This window comes from Protopterus annectens, chromosome 2.part0 (assembly GCF_019279795.1).
Source record: "Protopterus annectens isolate FY-2018-M chromosome 2.part0, PAN1.0, whole genome shotgun sequence".
Classification (NCBI taxonomy): domain Eukaryota; kingdom Metazoa; phylum Chordata; order Ceratodontiformes; family Protopteridae; genus Protopterus; species Protopterus annectens.
In genome coordinates this window covers 1,748,639,120-1,748,657,458 of record NC_056728.1, presented here as the reverse complement: position 1 = coordinate 1,748,657,458, position 18,339 = coordinate 1,748,639,120, and the positions used below count along the sequence as shown (strand labels likewise).

The following is an 18,339-nucleotide window of genomic DNA, read 5'->3' as shown; positions in this document are numbered from 1 at the left end:
CTGTTCTAGCAACTATATTAATAACATTACTTTTATAAACAGATGAAGGTGGTGGAGAAACTAGAAAAAAGTATAGGAGAAAATTGTGGAATTTGAGATGACAGCTTTTAATTTAGTTTAAGATTGATGGTGTAATAATGGAGCTAAAACTGGGAGCTCCAGGGTGCTAGATGTAACATTAGGAAAGGTTAGACAGACCTGTTGACTGCTTGCTGTCAGAGTAATTGCATATGTATAATGTATGGGTCTACTTCAGAAGACTGAAAAAAACAAAATTTACTTTTTTAAATATGACGGAGGCAATACATCTATGATTGGTCATTTAGAAGGGCGTGTTATAAAGCATACATTTGATTTGCTGATGGATTACTGTATATTTTTGAATGAAAGTTTTAATGGTAGATCTGATGAAGGGTTTGGATAGAACCCAAAAGCGCTCATAGTGGTGTATTTATTTTATTTTAATAAAGTAGATTTTATACACACAGGCCCAGTGACCGCAACATATATATGGTTTACCTCGGAGGATCGAAGTGTCAGAACATCGAACATCATATCATCGAAGACCAGATGATCGAAGTTCTTTTATACACACAGGCCCGGTGACCGCAACATATATATGGTTTACCTCAGAGGATCGAAGTGTCAGAACATCGAACATCATATCATCGAAGACCAGATGATCGAAGTTCTGAAACACTGAATTAAGAAAAAAAATCTAAGAAGTCGTCTTTTACATTTTTGTAGGGGGGCTACTGCACCCCCCACCCCCCACGTACCCCTGCTACTTAAATATACCAACTCAGAGTTCACACTACAGTGAGGAATATGGTAAATTTCCTGTTCTGCTCTGTATGGTGATCTCCATTCAGATGGAGGTTTCAGACTTTTGATAATCTGGTCTTTAATATTATGTTCGATATATATTTATTTGTTTACCGGGATGTTCCACTGGGCCAAACAGTGCCCATTTACAGTGGAGGCCCGGGGAGAAAAGCTCCACATACAAAAGAAATTTAAATACAGTCACATTTTTTACATACATAGAGAGATAGCTTAAAAAACATACAGTCTTGTCATAAATTTCTAACTAGAATAACAAAGGCATATATGGGTCTGCTTCAGATGAATGAAAACCCATATGGACGAATCCATTACCGAGATTGTGCTGAAACTGCATAAAACCGGAAATGGAATATGTCGAATCTCACATAACCGAAGAGTGCTTCCAGAATGTCTCCGACCACTCCATCTATCCTCTTTTGAAAAACAAAATAAAAACCTTCCGGTATGGTTGTGTTTTATAACAAGTCACAGTAAACTGCAATCACAACGTCCCAGAAGTGACACTTCCCATAATTATTTACAAACTTGAAGAAATATTAGTGAAATCCTAATAATATTACATTTTTAGAACTGTTGCTACACCTTTAATAAATTCTATACAGATGTAGTAATTTCTGTGAACCAATACAAATTTTACTTAAAAGTGATGCTTCAGTAATTTTCTCTGCTTTAGTGACGGAGAACAGCCAGTATTCATATGAAGTCTAGTTTCATCCACTCTGTTCTGTTACCTCACTACAGGTATGTATTCGTAACGTACCTTGCAGGCCAGTCTAAGAATCAGTGGATGTAGCCTCAGTGATTAACAGGTGAAACATGTGAGCCGTGATGTAGAAAAGACTGCAAGTATTTTTTGTTTACTTCATTTTGGCAAGGGAGGCACCCCCCTCACCCTCTGCAAATTAAATATACCAACCCAACCCTGAGATCACACTGTCTTATACATAAATAACTTATTTTTGTTTATATGAGATTTGACCTTTACATTTTCTGTTTTATTTAGTTTCGACACAGTCTCGGTTATGTCGTATTTGTTCATATGGGTTTTCATTCATTTGAAGTAGACCTATATGTATACAGTTTTGTGTGTGTATATTAATGCTCATTGTTTTAACCTGGTTCCAGTGAAAAGGGCATGTCCCAAATGGCTTAAATCATTCAGCAAACCTTGACAGTCAGTCATCCTGGAAGTGTCATTTCTAACGTGTGAGTGGAACTGATAACTGAAAATGTACGGAGTGTTGCAGTCAGAAGTTAACATCAGTGGTATTTTACGTTCTCATTTATCAAAATCCAGTGTGATTAACGCCATTCCCGTTTCTGTCGACAAGAAAGTAAGTCTCTTTCAAAAGGGAGTGCTTATGCCTGTATATAAAGTATTAAAGATAATGTTTTCCAATTTTCCCTATTATCTCTTGGAATGTGTTCTAGGTCTGATGTTAAACAAGGTTTAGCAGTGAATTTCTTTAGTTTGCTGAATTTTGGGATTTTCTGTTGTGTGGCTTTCCATTTGAAGTTATTTTGACTAGCATTAGTTAGATTTTGTGTAAGCTGGTGGTGCACTTTCAACAGTTTTTTCCCCACTTTTCCCTATTGTAGTCTGGCTGTGAAGTTGGTGTGTATAATTTAAGAGGTTCAAGTATCTTCTCTGCAAGTTTGTGTGTGTGTTTTATGTTTTTTGACAGGAAAACTGTTAACGTGCATTGGCCTTGTTCTGAATCATTTCATTTGCAGTTATATTTCTCATAATTAAATCTGCAAGAGATTTTGGTAAAAAAAATGAAGATTTTGATATGTTTGATTTTTTTTTAGTTTCACTGTTTACTCAGTTCTTCTCTATAACCATACCCACAAAATGATGTCTTAGTGAGTATTGGGCAATGATTTACATGCAACTGCAAATCATTCTGGTAAGAAAAAAAAGACTTCTTTTGAATGCTGACTTTTCATTTGCTCTATGGTTTTATTGCTACATTATCACAAAGTTAATTTTCAATGTAAGGTGCTCTAAGCTGTTCCAGTGGCTTAGATGGATAAAACCCTAACTATGGCCCAGATGAACCGGGTTTAATTAATGATGCATATGGGGTACAGATAAGATGACTGTAGGATGATTCAGATGGGAGGAAAAAAACGCCTTCAAGGTCTATTTAAGTTGTCTTTGTAGGAAGTAAAAAAAAAAAAAAAAAAAAAAAAAAAAAAACTCCTACTGATGAGTTTTGCACGGAAGTACACTAGCCTATGCATTAGCTTAAGTTTTGAAGTATTGTGGGTTCAGTCTGTCATGATGTCATGGAAGGCATTACCATCTCTGAGAAAATTTTAAGGGACCATTGCTGTGACCAAAATAAAATGCAAAACAACTTTTTTGCATCAACATTTTTATAATTGTGTGTGTTAAAAGAAGATGTAATTAACAAAGTATGACTGCTTATTCCACTCCTTTCCCCATCTTACTAGATGGCAGATCTTTTTAAGCAGAAGCCTGTTTCTGCCCACCCCCAGAAAGATTGTTTTTGCTTCTCTTTTTGCATTCTTGAATTTTTCTTTGTTTTAACCCCCCCCCCCCCTGTGTTCATAAAGTTGGTTGCTGTGTCTGGCATCTCGCACCCTCTGTGTTTACCATATTCTATGAGGAAATGTAACTTTCTTGCATTACCATATAGATTACCGTTGTCTTACTGTGTTTTATAATTATTTGTTTATCTGTAGGATTTTGCTGTCCTGAACATTCTTGATTTAATTGAGGCATACTGTCTGTTGTTCTTTTAGTCGTTAACAGTTTCTTTTGGTGTTTTCTCATGCTGAATAGTTCTGTCTTAAGTCTGAAATGTTTAAAAGTTCTGGCATTAGTACAGTATGGCTGAATGAACTGTTTTAGTAAAATAAGGATGGGAATGTTTTCCTTAGCCGTAGAAATAGTTCCAAATAATTGCAGTTTAGGAATAGACAGTGATGCTGCACAACAGATATCCTGTTGCAGTGCTGCTAACAGTGGTCTAAAACCCAACTTTAAAAAGAAAGCAGAATATTTATTGGTTGTGTTGGCTCAGGAACATTTATTCTTTGTAGGGCTAACTTCAACATTCATTGGATTGGTTGTTACGACTGGTGAGCTGTTTGTGTTTATTAACACCCTACTGCTGGTAAGGAGCAGTGTTTCATAGGTTCACAGGTAGATACTAGGCTATCGGCCCAAGGGCCTACGTAAGCCTAGGCAACAAGGTTCCATGGCTTACGCCACCCAAGAATGTTATTTTTCCTGTGCCACTGTCGAGCAGAGACACAGAAGTGATCCCCGGGGTGTATTTCCTATTTCCCATCCTCTCATCAAGAGTTTTCTTGAGTGCTAATGAAGCACTTTGCTTGACATAGATGGGTAGCCTGTTCCAGAGTATGAGAAGTCTCTGGGACAGGAATCTATCCCGCCAGCATGTCCCGTTTATTGTGGTGACAAGGTTTTAAGTCCCTAGAGCGTGTAGCTCGGAGGGACCTAACTATCAGGAGCAGTGTACTAGTAGGATATCCTTCTACAGATATGTAAAGGAGAGTTCTTGCCACAGTCGTAACATCATCCCACATCTGTCAGTGTGGTGAAGGGAAAACAGAAAATGTACAAGGATTGTTCTTGCTGCACCATCCCGACTACTTTTCATTGTCTAGGCCATTTTCTGGAAAATAGCTTCTGAAATTCATTAGGATAGTAAACCACTTAAAAAATACAATGAAGGGGTGTTTTTCACAGTGTGATTGTGGTGTTGTAGATCTTTGCTGCTTTGGCAACTGTAGATGTGAGAGGCATAGCAAGGGTTAATGACAATGGGAAGAACCCCTTGAAATGGGCATCATAGTTTAAAAAAAAATCAAATGCTTATAAAGCCACTGAAGCACACGGCTGCAAATCCACACAACATGCATAGCTGTGTAACAAATCCAATTAAAAAAAAACAAACAAAAAAAAAAAAAAGCTGACAGCATAATGCTACAAAACACCAGATTCCTAAAGGCAGTTAAACGTAATTGTAGATCATTTATAATCTATCCAGTCATTGTCGTACGTTACATACCTGATTCAAATCCTGCCTTTTAAACCTTATTCCTCCTCTGCATGTTTTGTTTCCACTTTCCACAATTCCCATTTTTCGTATGTAATTTACTCCTATCCTTTTCTAAAAATCCTAATTCCTGTTGTTTTATCTCTGTTATTATATTCATTGCTTCTAGTAAAGTTGGTTTAGATTTTGATTTACATTTTTTGGCAGCCACAATAATTACTCAGCAAGGCCTTAGTATGTCTAGGCAATTTTGATTCTGTATCATAGCTCAGAAATCATTTCCTTAGTTACACCAATTTGCTTACCCAATATCTCAGACAGAGCAGTGTGAAGGGAATTTTTAAAGTCTGCCAAATCATTATTTGCTGTCTACCTGAGGAAAAAATTATTTGGAGTCTGCTTGGGGTATAAAAATGCCTATGTAAACCATGTCATGCCAGACTGCAAACCAGTTACAAGTAGTGTCCCACAAGGCTCAATCCTGGGACCTCTCTTGTTCGGTATATATTTCTCGGAGGTACAGGCCAACACGGAAGGACTGTGGCTGACCAAGTTCGCAGATGACTGCAAACTGGGCACCATAATCGACTCTCCAGCCGACACAAGCATCCTCCAAAAGGGCCTCATAGAAACAGAAACTGGTGCCAGAGCCATGGCCTCAAGCTAAATGCCAAAAAGTGTATAGTCATCCCCTTTGGCAAAAACAAAGTGCCCACAAATTACCACATGGGTGGTAATCCATTAAGTACAGAAGAAGTAATTAGGGACCTGGGGACCCAAGTTGATAGCAATCTCTCATTTGACAACCACATGGCCAAAGTGGTTAGAAAAAATCATGAAGGGATTCACATCTAGATCAGGGGAGGTCATCGTGCCTCTTTACTCATCCCTCATCAGGCCCATAATTGAGTACAATGCCCCTTTTGGGATGTACCTTACCAGACACCTGCAGCAACTGGAAAGACCCCAAAAGTACCTCACCAAGAGGATCAAAGGGCTCAAACAGATGCCATATGCTGCCCGGTTAAAGAAACTCCAGCTCTACTCAGTGGCATACCGCCTGTTCAGAGGCGATCTGTGCCTGACGTATAAAGCCATGTCCAACCCGGAATTAATGGACATGCTGCACCTCAGAAAATCCAAATCCCATCGAGCTATGCACTTCAGAGACTTGAACCTCAGCACTGAAATAAATAGGACATGCTGGAGGGACAGATTCATAACCCAGAGGCTCCCTTCAGTCTGGAATAAAATCCCAGTCCAGGTTAGGCAGAGTCCCTCATTTCCTCTCTTCAAGAGGAATCTTGATGAGTGGATGGGAGATCGTAGGTTTACCCCGGGTATCACTTCTGTGTCACTGTTAGACAGAGGCACAGTATACTAACCTCGAAAAAGGGCATGGCAAAATAAATTTAAAATGGGTGGCGAAAGCCAAACACATTCTGGCTAGGCTTATAAATGCCCTAGGGCAGATAGCCTAATATGAACCTATGAACACTTCCAAGCAAAGATCCTAAATCTTCTAGCCTTTGTTGCATACTTGGGAGACATACTTATATCCCCCATTGTTTCTTTGTGAATTGCTTATCCAATCTTTTGTAACCTCCTCTGGTTGATTCTTGTAGTTATCATGAAATATTTTGTATGCTGTACTAATTATTACTTTTTTAATAGCAGTTTCTGTTCTATATTCTATTAACTCTCTACCATTGCTTCACTTAAGATTCCACTATTTCTTTCTCTTTGCCTATAATCTGATAGCAATCCTTGATAGGGAAGGTAGTCTCTATCCTGCAGTGCAAACTAATTCTTGGCCTTTTCCCATTCCATTACCTTTCACTCTTTATAATTATTTGCTGCCAATAACCGTGATTCTTCTACCAGTTTTCTCCAATAAATTCCAGCTCCCTCTTGCCCATTGTTTGTATCCCTGATTGCAGTTATCCCTATTGGCAGAATCTCCTTCTCCATTCTCATGTTGGCTTAGTTCTTGGAATACTTTCTGCTACTTTATAAATATTCTGCATGGTTATTGTTACACTTAATGATTTGCATCCAAAATCCCAGTCTCTTTGTTTCTTGAGCTTCCCCCCTTTTCATCATTATCCCTTTCCACTTTGAATTATATGTTTCTGCGTGGGCTGTGTATAGAAGCCTTAACTGTGTAGCCCTGAAGTATCCCTTCAGATCAAGTAATCGCAAACTGCCTTTTTCAATTGGAAGAATCAGCTTATCCCACATGCTTGTCTTTCCATCTCGGATAACATTGCTATCCACAGCTTTTCCTCTGGTTGATAAAACTATGCCTGGCCTGTGTATAAAACTAATGGGAATAAAACATTTTAACTGCTTGCATTATGCTGTCCATATCCATCCATCTTAACCCCTTTTCCCATTTTGCACTTGGGGTTGTGGTGTCACTTCGGCAGTGACAATCACCTCGAGCTGAGGTATACACTGCCAGGTGGCTAGCCCTGCTGCGATAGTTCAGCCGTACCACTCACCCGCTCGCCCGTACACACACACACACACACACACCCCAATGGCCAATTTAGAGTGCCCAATCCACCTACTGCATATCTTTGGACTGTGGGATGTGGGAGTAAACTGGAACACCCACCGGAAACCCACGTGGCAGCAGGTAGGATATGCAGATTCTGTACAGAAGCACCCCAGCTGAGAATTGAACCAGAGAACCTCTTGTTCTGAAGTGATAAAGCTAACTGCTGCACCTCCGTGGCCACCCCCCCACATAATATCCATTTAACAGAGTTTATAATTTCTCAGTTTTTGTATTGTCATTTGTTTAGTCTCTACCCAAATCCTTTTTAATCCATACTCCCAAGTCCTTCATTTTATCATGTCCTCATAACTATGGATATTGCTGAAATTATTTGTGTGCGGATGCATAATGTACAACCTTTGCTTTTGTTGTAGCTTCATTCATTTTGTATCCCTAAAAGATCTGAAACTGCCTCAAAATGTTCCATAACACTGAAGGGTCCTTTTCTGGTTTTATCAAGTATAAAATAATATAATTTGCAAATAGAGCCAGCTTTTCTCTTCTACTATACCAATTATATCCTTGAATTTCAGAGTCGCTTATTTTCTTTGCAAATTATTCTAAATGTAGTGCAAATAATAAAGGGGAAAGCGGGTACCCCTGCCTGGTTCCTCTGCTCAAACAGAAATTATCAGAAAAGAACCCACTCACTTTAATTTGACCCACCAACAAGAGTGGTATTTTCTTACATTCTGCTTCCCTCTGGATCATCAGTATTCTGTTAATGTTATCAAATGTTTGCCTTCCCTCCACAAAAACACTTTTTGAGACATACCTATCACTTTTGGCATTACCTTTGTCATTCTTTTAGCCATTATAGACATAAACACTTTATAATCAGGGTTTAGGGTTGAAATTGGCCTGCATGAAGCTGGATCTGATGGGCCTTTAATACCTCTTTAGGCAATATAGCCACCGCCGCTTTCTTCCAGCTTCTCCTACTCTTAAAATACTGTTAAACAAAACCTTCCAGATATTTCAGTTCTTCCCTCCTAGCTTCCAAATTTCCACAGGAATACCAGTTATTCCTGTGGACTTTCCTGTTGATTGGTTGTACATCACCATTTTTATCTAATCTCCTCCTTTTCTAACTATTAGCAAATGAGCTTTATCTACCTCTAACCTTTGCATATTTAATTCTTTCATAAACATTTCCAGTTGTACATTTTCTTGATCTCCATGTTTCTCTGCTTTATACAGACTTTCATAAAATTTCCAAAATACTTCTAGTACCTCTACAGGATCTCTCATCTTCCTTGTTATAGGCTCCCTAAACTTTGTGACAACTGTTTCTACTTTCTGTTCCCGGAGTCGTTGCTCTAAATGTTTTTGTGCTTTGGCATTATTAACAAAAAACAGTTGCTTAACAGAAATCTTTTTAACCTCGTGCATTATTGAGGTAATGCTTTATTTTATGCTTGGCACTCTGCAGTTGATCTTCCTCTTGTTCTGTGAGATTCCCCCTATTCTGCAGTACTTAACATCGTCAGTCCCTCTAAATAATTCTTGTTGCTTCTTAACTGTATTTCCCTTTTTTCTTTCCACCCTATTTTTGAACTCCACTTTTAATTTTATCCCACTCCCTAGCTATATTTCAGAAGAAATTTCTGTCTTCTCTAATAACTCCCAAATAATTTCCACTACCCACTCTGTAAATTGCTCTCTTTTCAAAAGAAAATTGGGAAAGCACTAGTGTCTCATCTTTATTTCATTACCCTGCATTTTTATTGTAGTTATTACTGGGGCGTGATCTGAAATAGTTATTGGATGCGTGTCAGAACTTTCAGTTAAATGCACATGTTCCTGTAAGTTCTCTCTAGCCTAGTGTGACGGATCCACACAGTCTACCAGGTTTTTGTTATGCCTCGAGCCACATATCACTGTGTATGTTTAATTATTGCTAGATTGATTATAGCTAGATCTGACATGCCACTACCTCACTATATGCTGCTAATATTGTAACAATACAATATGCTTAAGAACAGGCCGTGCTCACTTGATTACTGGTATAACTAAACTTTTGTTGACCTTTAAGTTGTTTGCCAGTTTAAAAAATGTTTACCAAAATATGGGGATTTCAAGGAGGAACTATATCACAAGTTTGTGAGCTAACTGTCCTTTAAAAAAGGAAAGTAAGACATAAGACCAGACATTACGAGACTTGTTTACAACTTAAAAAATGATCTGTAATTTTCTAAAATATTCCATCAACTCATGATGGGCTTGTAATGTCATATTTTCTACAATATTCCGTCAACTTATGATGAGCTTGTGATCAATATGTCAGTTAAACCTATTGACCCTGTTGTTTGTTCAAGACTATAAAAAGCTCCAAGGCTAAAATGGAAATCATCATCCGGATTTGATCACAGTGCTAGCCTAAACTGAGCTTAGAGCCATTTTGCCAGTGTCGGCCTTGCCTTGACTGAACAGATAGCTGCATTGGATAAGATTGAAGTCTCCCTATCGGTGGCAAAGATGATTTTGTTTATGCATATGCTTGTAAGTGCATGATTTATTATTTTTTTCCTGTTTATCTAGTAAAGTTTTGCTTAATAAATTAAGTTTGAGCCTTGGAGTCTTGTGTCATTTCTAATCCTGTATTAACCTCAGACTCTAAAGTAATGGACTAGTTCTTTTGGCGCAGTGAGCAGGGTCTGAGGTTTGCAGTGGAAATGTCACAACAACCAATGTTTTTTTCCTTTAAAACACATAGGCATAGGCAAGAATAATGTTGTGTCGGGTACCCCAAATAAGTTGGGCGTTGGTACTGTAATGCCAGCATTATTTGGGAAATGGGATCCTCTTGCTAAGGTATTAAGTCAAGTTTCACCCCCTCCTTCCCCAAAACCTTTGCAAGAAAGACCTAAGGCAGACCCCGATAGTCTAGCTAAAGCTTTATCGGAACTAAAATTGGATAAGGGAAAAAAGGTGAAGGAAGGGGTGAGAGCAGCCGGATGGCTGTTCTTTAAGGCAATTCAAAAATTAGACAAAAATGTAGAGAAACTTAAAAAAAAAAAAAAAAAAAAAAAAAAAAGTTTTAGAGTTAAAAGAGCAATGTAAAGAATATGCTCATATACATGGAATGGATAGAAATGCCTTAAAAAGGCAGATATGGCACTTGTTAAAGCAGGAGAGGAAGCTGAACACTGGAAATCTAATTCAGTAACTTTAGCTACTTGAATAATTCAGCAGCATAGACAGCGCAATGGAAAAAAGACGTCGCCCACCCTCAAGGCCCCTGGTTCGTGCTTTGCTGTGTAAGGTAGAGTTTGACCCCGAAAAGTGGGAAGGTGATCTCCCCTCAACCGATGAGGGTGATATTGATTTTAAAATAGTAAATTCCCCATCAGTAGAGACACGCCCAGTTATTGAGAAAAAGGGACAGTATACTGGGGGGGGGGGTGGCGGCGCCACAACAATGGGTTGAGGTGTGGAGTTATACCAGAGCTAAATTATTAAATGTAATCCAAAGCTATAAGCAAAAGCCAAAAAAAACTGTTTTAGCGTGGTTTCTTTGGGTTTGGGATACAGGGGGAGAAGCAGTGTCTCTGAATGCCAAAAAAATGCACCAGTGTGCATACTTGGTGTTTCATCCATGGTTAAAACAAATATTAAATAATATAAATCATGATGATCCCCAGGTAAATACACTGGTGGTGTGGTTAGCCTCGACTTTCCGAACTACTTGGCCTAATGCTACAGCAGTAACTGATAAAGATAAGCCTTAAAAAAAAAAAGACAATAGCAGAGGCAATACAACAGTTAAAAAATGGTTATGTTGGCTACCATTTATTTATTAAAATTAAGAAATGGGGCATTAGTGCTTCCAAAAGGAGCAGATGCACAAATGATGACCAGCAATATGAAAAGTAAATTAATCAAAAATGCAACATAGTGGTAAAAAGGGCAGCTAATGGCTGCCCTGGCAGGCTGTGTAGGCCAACAAATATGGGATGTAATAGCCACTCTAAACCAAATGGCAAAATTAGTAAAAAAAAAAAAAAAAAAAAGCTAAAAAAACAAAAAATAAATCTGGTAAAAAAAGTTACAAAAAAGCAAATGCTTCTAAATCTATTAAGGTGGGGGGTAAAAGTTACAAAAAATAGATAAAATAGCTACTAAAAAAATTATATAAAAAATAAAAGCAAAAAGAAAAAGGCTCAGGCTCTGAAGGCAAAAAGCAAACCCCTACAAAAAGTCCAACCAAAAGTACCACTAAAGAAAAGGTAACATCCCTACTAATGAAGAGTTAGCACAGTGGCAAAAGGGAAAATTCAGTGATGAGAAAAATTGAATAAAAATAAAAAACCCCGGTTAAAAAGACAGACAAATTGACTAGTAGGCAGGTCCCCAGTAGCTAGGGGTACAGTAAGAGCAATTACACCTGGGGACCGATGCCCTTACGTACCCCTTACCATTTTTTGGAGGGGAGGGCCACAACATGTGATGGCTCTAGTAGACACAAAATCAAAAATAACCATTTTTGCAGGCAACTCCCGTACATTTCATAAACAATATGTAGAAATTAATGGTTATAAACGGGCAAAAACACTAGGTACAAAAACCAAGGTTAAAATAGCTTTTGGGGATGGTATTCCTATTTTCATTAAAGCAGTAATAGCTCCAGTACCTGAGCACATTTTAAAAATAAATGTGTTGAAGGGTAAAACTTTGAAAACCACTGTAGGGCCATTTAGGTTTAGAGTGCAGCATTGTTCGGTCAACGCAGTTAAGGTTGTAGTCTGAGGCAATGCTAAGTATACTCCCACACCTAAAACAATAGTAAACATCAAACAGTATCGTATTCCAGGTGGGCACGCTGAAATCACTGAGACAATCCAAAAACTGCTTCGGGTTGGCATACTTGAGCCAACAGTGAGTCCATTCAGCAGTCCGGTATGGCCAGTAAAAAAACCTGATGGATCATGGCGGATAACTGTAGATTATCAAGGTTTAAACAAAGTGGCCCCACCCTTATCGGCAGCTGTTCCAAACATTGTTATGATCGTAAAAAAATTGTCTTCATTTGCTGGACCATATCATGCAGTTTTGAACTTAGCAAATGCCTTCTTCTCCATTCCAGTAGCAAAAACAAGCACAGCCCAATTTGCATTTACCTGGGAGGGGAGGCAGTATACCTTCCAAGTGTTACCACAGAAATATCTGCACAGCCCTACCCTGTGTCATGGACTAGTGGCTAAAGACCTAGCCAAGTTACAGCTGAATAAAGTGACTATTTTCCATTACATTGATAACATCATGATTACCAGAAAAAAATCTGATGTGGATATCACACTTAAAAACTGTAATTCAGCACCTTCAGAACAGAGTGTGTGCTATAAATGAAAATAAAACACAACAAGGGACATCAGTATAATTTAAAATGGAGCTAAAAAAAAAAATTCCTGCAGCAGCACTAAAGAGTATTCAAAAAAATTGCAGTCCCAAAAACAAAACATTAGGCACAGGCCTTCTTGGGAGCAATGGGCTTTTGGAGTGCATTTGTACCTCACCTCGGACTGATTTTGCGACCCATTCACTATGTAACAAAAAAAATGTGACTTTCAGTGGGGTCCCAAGCAACAAAGTGCTTTCAAAAAAGCAAAAAAGGCCCTACAGCAGAGCGTGGGGCTGGGCCCAGTTGATCCACAGCAACCTTTTATCCTTAAAGTAACAGTTGTCAATAATCTTATGTCTTGGGGGCTGTGGCAGAAAAATGACACTGGAAAAAAGAGACCCTTGAGATTTTGGTCCAAATCCCTGACTAGAGCGCAGGTGAGATATAGTCCCCTTGAGCAACATGTGCTAGCAGTTTACACAGCATTAATTCTTGTAAAAGAAATAACTAAACAACAAACAAACAGTGACAGTTAAGATAGACTACCCAATCCAGGAGTGGTGACGAAATAATAATTTAATGAAAACTGTAATAGCACAATCTTCAACTGTACAAAAATAAAAGTGGTATTTACAAAAAAGGGCAAACATCGTGCCTGGAGTATCTCAAGTACAACAACAGTTGGCTAGACTGGCAATTTTGGATGATGCTGATGCAATAAAACAACAGCGACATGAGCTTCCAAAATCCACAATCACTGAAGCATTACCATTTGATAATTTAGATGCAAAAAAAACAGAAACATGCATGGTTTACTGATGGTTCTGCTAAAATTGGATCAAATGGCAGGACCTGGACTGCGGTGGCTTATTGCCCGTAAACAAAAACTGTGTTATTTAACAAAGGTACTGCCGATTCAAATAATCAGGCAGAGTTACAAGCTGTTGCCCTGGTCATTAATAGTTCATCACCTGGAGGTAAAGTGTACATTTATACTGACAGCTGGGCAGTTTTTAAGGGACTGACAAGCTGGTTACCTGTCTGGCAACAACAAAACTAAAAGATCCATGGCAGACCTCTATGGAGAGGTTCAAAAGACTGGCAACAGATTAAAAAAAAAAGCTCAGCAATGCAAAATCAGTGTTGGACATGTAAATACCCATGCATCACTTGTGACCAATAAAATGAGGCATAACCAGCAGGTAAATGGCCGCGGTACGTGTTGCTAAAGAAAAAAATAAAAGTGCTAGTATGGCAAGGTGGGCCCATGATCGGAGTGGGCACTTACATTAGAATGGGCACAAAGGCATGTTATGCAGTTAAATAAGAAAATAACTACAAATGTTATAAAGCAGTGTAAAATTTGCCAAAAAAATAAACAAAAGCAACTGCAAGCAAAAGCATGTGGACAGATTCACCGAGGCAGTAGTTCTGCAAAAATCTGGCCAATAGACTTTATTGGTCCTTTACCACTGGATCAAAATCAGCAATATTGCCTAACAATGGTGGACACTTATTCAAAATTACTAATGGTTTCTCCATGCAAAAAGGCAAACCAACAAGCAGTATTAAAAGGATTAAACAAATTATGTATGACATATGGGATTCCCAGTAAAATCCAAAGTGACCAGGGCAGCCACTTTACCGGAGCGGAGGTTCAAAGTGGGCAAGAAAAAATAGAGTTCAATGAGTGCTGCATATCCCATATCATCCTCAAGCTGCTGGTTTAATTAAAAGGTATAATGGGCTCCTTAAAGAAACAAATAAAAAAAAATACAAGTAATAAAACGTTGCAAGGCTGGGCAAAGGTATTAAAATTAGCTGTGAGCCAGCTAAATATAGGCCTCAAAAGCATCAAGAAACCCCGTTGCAAATGCATATAAATGACATTCGGTCCAACTGTTATATTTTAAAATTAAAAAAGCTAAACCCAAATGCCATATAACCTGTTTTGACAAATACTAATCGAACTCTGTTCTGGCTATGTGCATTGACTAAACAAAGAGTGCCAGCACAAAATATAGTGTTAGTTGAAACATGTTAAAAACTCTATCTCCCAAAAAATTGGCACTGGGGGCAAAAATTACTATTAAAAAAAAAATGGGAGGTTTACACATTATGGGAGCTTTACACATTATGGGAGCCGAAACAAAAAGTAATAGTAAAGGCTATCAATTTAAATAACAAGACACAAACGGTTTAAAAAAAACAACCTTTAGTAAAAATTTGTGTGCATCAAAATGCTGTTATTTTACTACAGAACTGTAATACTAAACCAAGCAAATGGCAAAAAATAAGTTATAGTGACCACACCCAATCAACCAAATAAACATGAGACACACCCAATCAACCAAATAAACATGAGACAGTAATTTGTAATGGACCTGGTGATACTGTTTTAGTATTACTTAATTCTGCTAAACAACCGTTATACTTTCCTCTCCATAAATTATTGCCACTGTTTAAAAAGGTGCCAACCTTTTCCAACGACAACACTTAAATGGGCCCTATGACTGTCTTAATCCTATCCCTCTATTTATTTAAAAAAAAAAATGTTGCAAATTTAACGGCAGACTAACTTATTAAAAATTGAGAGATGATCTATATGCGGTAACACCTAAACCTGCCTTAACTTAAAACATCACTCGGACAGAAAACATTACAACTGTATGTAGACTAAATTGTGATAAACATCCTAAAAAATGTGCTTCTAACCCTTTTAAAGGTTTATACCAAAGGCTAAGTCAAAATTTCCACTAGCCAAGTCCCCATTAGATTCCTCCTGCATAGCTAAATTAAAAAAAAATAATGACACTGCGGAAACCTTATCTCCGAGTTTAAAAATATATGCCATGGACCAATAGTTCAACTGTATTTAATGGTTTGAAACATGTGGTAAGGTATACAAAAAATGTAAAACAGTAAGTAGTGCTCAAGTTATACAACGTATTAAAATTATAGTTAACATGACAGCAGTTAATATTACTACCAGGTATCCACATTGTAAAATTATACAATTATGGCCGGTTAATTATTTGCATATCAAATACAAACATTACAAATATAAAAAAAAAATAAACGTAATGTTACAGGTATTCTTGGTACTGCACTAGGTGCAGTCAGAACAGGGACTGAGTCTTAAGCAGTGTAAATATAGATACCCAAGTAGCAAATTAAGCCGTTTGGGCACTGACCTAAATATGGCCTTTAAGCTACTAGCAGATCATAATCCCGAACTAGGACAAAAAACTGTAGACAGTATTTTAACTCGAACTGTCCTGTGGAGGTGGATTAAACATGCAAATACATATACAAAACAGATTTTAAATAACCTCATAGCAAAAGTAAATCGGGCCAATAAATTTTGCATGTAAAAATAAGTCTTGTATACTGATTTTTAAACTATCTTGCTAGTAAAAAAAACAAAGCAGATCTGCCCATTTATTGCATTGCCCTTGCAATTTAAAAATAATTGGTGGGTACCTTAAATTGAGTCTACTTTAATTATAGTGATGTACCCATTAATTTGGCAGGTTGTAAAACCTGGCCCCAGGGGTAAATATGCATAATGGTAAAAAAAAGCCTCACCCATGCTTACATAATAAAACTGGGAAATGCACCTGGCACAGGTATGTAGTAAATGGTACGGACATCTACCAACTAAATAATACCACTGTTTGTGTAATATCCTCCTGTAAATTAGCCTAAAGTAATGGGATAATCACAACTGGTAGAGCATACTGTAAAAATAATATCCATGCAATTATTAATTTTTGTACTAAAAAACTTATTAGATTGACTAGATAAACATCACATTTAATGCTAGCATAAAACCATTACACACTTTTAGATGGCCATCTCTAGTCCGCCCGGACTTTATCAACAAATTAAGCAAAAAGGACAAATAGTGTTGCAACTTTTAAATAAAACACTAAATAATGCGCATCAGACAGTAAATTAAATAATTAAAAACAAAGGTACCATTGTAAAAATTGCAAATAAAATACAAGATATAACTGTTTTGTATTGGTATAATATTTTTATGTGGTCATCTAAAGCTTCAGTGTGGTTTAATTTGTTATTGCATCCTTTACTTTTGACCACAATAGTTTCAGTGTTGTTTTGCTTAATATCATGCTGCATTTACTGTAAAGTAATAAAAAAATACAAATGAATGTTGTCTGTTTTAACTCTTATGAAAAATACACAACGTACATTGCTCAATGCAAGGGGTGGCCTGTGACGGATCCACACAGTCTACCAGGTTTTTGTTATGCCTTGAGCCACATATCACTGTGTATGTTTAATTATTGCTAAATTAATTATTGCTAAATCTAACATGCCACTACCTCACTATACGCTGCTAATATTGTAACAATACAATATGCTTAAGAGCAGGCCTTGCTCACTGATTACTGGTATAACTAAACTTTTGTTAACCTGTAAGTTGTTTGTCAACTTAAAAAATGTTTACCAAAATATAAAAATTTCAAGAAAAAACTATATCACAAGTTTGTGAGCTAACTGTTCTTTAAAAAAAAAGTAAGGCATAAGACCAAACATTATAAAACTTGTTTACAACTTAAAAAATAATCTGTAATTTTCTAAAATATTCCATCAACTCATAATGAGCTTGTAATGTCATATTTTCTACAATATTCCATCAACTCATAATAAGCTTGTGATCAATGTGTCATTAGTTAAACCTACTGACCATGTTGTTTGTTCAAGACTAAAAAGCTCAAGGGCTAAAATAAAAATCATCATCATCATCCAAATTTGATCACAGTACCAGCCTAAACTGAGCTTAGAGCCATTTTGCCAGTGTCGGCCTTGCCTTGACTAAACAGATAGCTGCACTGGATAAAATTAAAGTCTCCCTATCCGTGACAAAAATAATTTTGTTTATACATATGCTTGTAAGTACATGATTTATTAGTTTGTTTTCCTGTTTATCTAGTACATTTTTGCTTAATAAATTGTTAAGTTTAAGCCTTGGTGTCTTGTGTAATTTCTAATCCTGTATTAACCTCAGACTTTAAAGTAACGGACTAGTTCACCTAGCCCTATTTTTTTGTATTTTGGAGAATAATGTGTAAATTCACCCTAAACTTGTACTACTTAATACACCTCATTCATGCCAAATATTTTCATAAATTTCTTCAACAATCTACCTACCTTTGTTATATTTTTCCTTCTGAGCCCTCCCAGACACATCTTCCCTGGTGCAAATCAAATTCCAGTCCCTACCTATAAGTAATATTCCTTGCTGAAAACTGATTATTTCTCCTTGAATTTTCTTATTCTTCATTATAGCAGGTTTAGATGGAATATAAATGCATGTCAGTGTAATCCTCCTCCCTTGCCTGTAGCCCCTTATTACTGCATATTTACCATTATTATCTTTTATCTTCTGTCACTGTTGGAGCTCCTCTTGCAGTTAATGTAAGTGTTCATCTTTTCCTTTGTTCCAGGTATTCTGCTGAATAATCAACCTCAAAATATTTATCATGTTCACATGTTCATTTCTTTCC

At 37.2% G+C, this 18,339-nt stretch overlaps 1 protein-coding gene across 3 annotated transcripts in view; it reads left to right on the top strand.

Moving 5' to 3' along the window:
* The window catches only part of LOC122793602 (F-box only protein 44-like), a 606,155-nt gene that overhangs the window by 3,022 nt on the left and 584,794 nt on the right, over positions 1-18,339 (top strand). The window lies entirely within an intron of this gene.